Source organism: Taudactylus pleione, unplaced genomic scaffold, assembly GCF_031769625.1.
Source record: "Taudactylus pleione unplaced genomic scaffold, aTauple2 ptg001184l, whole genome shotgun sequence".
Classification (NCBI taxonomy): domain Eukaryota; kingdom Metazoa; phylum Chordata; class Amphibia; order Anura; family Myobatrachidae; genus Taudactylus; species Taudactylus pleione.
In genome coordinates, this window is record NW_028285585.1 from 300,001 (window position 1) to 302,500 (window position 2,500).

General features: G+C 37.8%; 1 non-coding gene and 9 pseudogenes across 1 annotated transcript; all 10 read right to left on the minus strand.

The window, feature by feature from the left end:
• Nucleotides 1-243: 243 nt before the first annotated feature.
• LOC148452207 (5S ribosomal RNA) lies at nucleotides 244-362 on the minus strand. Its single transcript, XR_015875154.1, has one exon. It is a non-coding gene; the product is annotated as a 5S ribosomal RNA (ribosomal RNA).
• A 115-nt stretch (nucleotides 363-477) lies between these two features.
• LOC148452208 (5S ribosomal RNA) lies at nucleotides 478-596 on the minus strand (annotated as a pseudogene).
• Nucleotides 597-712: 116 nt separating this feature from the next.
• On the minus strand, nucleotides 713-831 carry LOC148452209 (5S ribosomal RNA; annotated as a pseudogene).
• Nucleotides 832-946: 115 nt separating this feature from the next.
• Nucleotides 947-1,065, minus strand: LOC148452210 (5S ribosomal RNA; annotated as a pseudogene).
• Nucleotides 1,066-1,181: 116 nt separating this feature from the next.
• On the minus strand, nucleotides 1,182-1,300 carry LOC148452211 (5S ribosomal RNA; annotated as a pseudogene).
• Nucleotides 1,301-1,416: 116 nt separating this feature from the next.
• LOC148452212 (5S ribosomal RNA) lies at nucleotides 1,417-1,535 on the minus strand (annotated as a pseudogene).
• Nucleotides 1,536-1,651: 116 nt separating this feature from the next.
• LOC148452213 (5S ribosomal RNA) lies at nucleotides 1,652-1,770 on the minus strand (annotated as a pseudogene).
• Nucleotides 1,771-1,886: 116 nt separating this feature from the next.
• On the minus strand, nucleotides 1,887-2,005 carry LOC148452214 (5S ribosomal RNA; annotated as a pseudogene).
• A 116-nt stretch (nucleotides 2,006-2,121) lies between these two features.
• Nucleotides 2,122-2,240, minus strand: LOC148452215 (5S ribosomal RNA; annotated as a pseudogene).
• A 115-nt stretch (nucleotides 2,241-2,355) lies between these two features.
• Nucleotides 2,356-2,474, minus strand: LOC148452216 (5S ribosomal RNA; annotated as a pseudogene).
• Between the last annotated feature and the right edge of the window lie 26 nt (nucleotides 2,475-2,500).

The following is a 2,500-nucleotide window of genomic DNA, read 5'->3' on the forward strand; positions in this document are numbered from 1 at the left end:
TATAAAATTACCTACAGCTCCTGGTATTCCCAGGTGGTTTTCCATCCAAGTACTAACCAGGCAGAACACTGCATAGCTTCCAAGATCAGACAAGATTGGACATGTCCACTGTGGTTTGGCTGTGGGTGCTCAAAAACATTAACTTTAGACCTCTATTACTTCTTAACTCAAGTAAATTCATTGATAAGTTGAAAAAATTAAATGTAAAATGTAATAGAAAAGAATGTTATGGCAGTATAAAATTACCTACAGCACCTGGTATTCCCAGGTGGTCTCCCATCCAAGTACTAACCAGGCCCAACACTGCATAGCTTCCAAGATCAGATGAGATTGGGCATGTCCAGTGTGGTTTGGCTGTAGGTGCTCTAAAACATTAACTTTAGACCTCTTTTACTTCTTAACTCAAGTAAATTCAATGATAAGTTGAAAAATTAAATGTAAAATTTAATAGAAAAGAATGTTATGGCAGTATAAAATTACCTACAGCTCCTGGTATTCCCAGGTGGTCTCACATCCAAGTACTAACCAGGCCCAACACTGCATAGCTTCCAAGATCAGACGAGAATGGGCATGTCCAGTGTGGTTTGGCTGTAGGTGCTCAAAAACATTAACTTTAGACCTCTATTACTTCTTAACTCAAGTAAATTCATTGATAAGTTGAAAAAATTAAATTTAAAATGTAATAGAAAAGAATGTTATGGCAGTATAAAATTACCTACAGCACCTGGTAATCCCAGGTGGTCTCCCATCCAAGTACTTACCAGGCCCAACACTGCCTAGCTTCCAAGTTCAGACAAGATTGGGCATGTCCAGTGTGGTTTGGCTGTAGGTGCTCAAAAACATTAACTTTAGACCTCTTTTACTTCTTAACTCAAGTAAATTCAATGATAAGTTGAAAAATGAAATGTAAAATGTAATAGAAAAGAATGTTATGGCAGTATAAAATTACCTACAGCACCTAGTATTCCCAGGTGGTCTCCCATCCAAGTACTAAACAGGCCCAACACTGCATAGCTTCCAAGATCAGACGAGATTGGGCATGTCTAGTGTGGTTTGGCTGTAGGTGCTCAAAATCATTAACTTTAGACCTCTTTTACTTCTTAACTCAAGTAAATTCATTGATAAGTTGAAAAAATGAAATGTAGAATGTAATAGAAAAGAATGTTTTGACTGTCTAAAATTACCTACAGCACCTGGTATTCCAAGGGGGTCTCCCATCCAAGTACAAACCAGGCCCATCACTGCATAGCTTCCAAGATCAGACGAGATTGGGCATGTCCTGTGTGGTTTGGCTGTAGGTGCTCAAAAGCATTAAATTTAGACCTCTATTACTTCTTAACTCAAGTAAATTCATTGTTAAGTTGAAAAAATTAAATGTAAAATGTAATAGAAAAGAATGTTCTGGCAGTATAAAATTACCTACAGCTCCTGGTATTCCCAGGTGGTCTCCCATCCAAGTACTTACCAGGCCCAACACTGCATAGCTTCCAAGATCAGACGAGATTGGGCATGTCCACTGTGGTTTGGCTGTAGGTGCTCAAAAGCATTAAATTTAGACCGCTTTTACTTCTTAACACAAGTAAATTCATTGATAAGTTGAAAAAATTAAATGTAAAATGTAATAGAAAAGAATGTTATGGCAGTTTAAAATTACCTACAGCACCTGGGATTCCAAGGTAGTCACCCATCCAAGTACTAACCAGTCCCAACACTGCATAGCTTCCAAGATCAGACGAGATTGGGAATGTCCAGTGTGGTTTGGCTGTAGGTGCTAAAAAACATTAACTTTAGACCTGTATTACTTCTTAACTCAAGTAAATTAATTGATAAGTTGAAAAAATTAAATGTAAAATGTAAGAGAAAAGAATGTTATGGGAGTATAAAATTACCTACTGCACCTGGTTTTCCCAGGTGGTCTCCCATCCAAGTACTGAAGAGGCCCAACACTGCATAGCTACCAAGATAAGATGAGATTGGGCATGTCCAGTGTGGATTGGCTGTAGGTGCTCAAAAGTATTAACTTTAGACCTCTATTACTTCTTAACTCAAGGAAATTCATTGATAAGTTGAAAAAATTAAATGTAAAATGTAATAGAAAAGAATGTTATGGCAGTATAAAATTACCTACAGCACCTGGTATTCTCAGGTGGTCTCCCATCCAAGTACTAACCAGGCCCAACACTGCATAGCTTCCAAGAACAGACAAAATTGGGCATGTCCAGTGTGGTTTGGCTGTAGGTGCTCAAAAACATTAACTTTAGACCTCTTTTACTTCTTAACTCAAGTAAATTCAATGATAAGTTGAAAAATTAAATGTAAAATGTAATAGAAAAGAATGTTATGGCAGTATAAAATTACCTACAGCTCCTTGTATTCCCAGGTGGTCTCCCATCCAAGTACTAACCAGGCCGAACACTGCATAGCTTCCAAGATCAGACAAGATTGGGCATGTCCACTGTGGTTTGGCTGTAGGTGCTCAAAAACATTAACTTTAGACCTC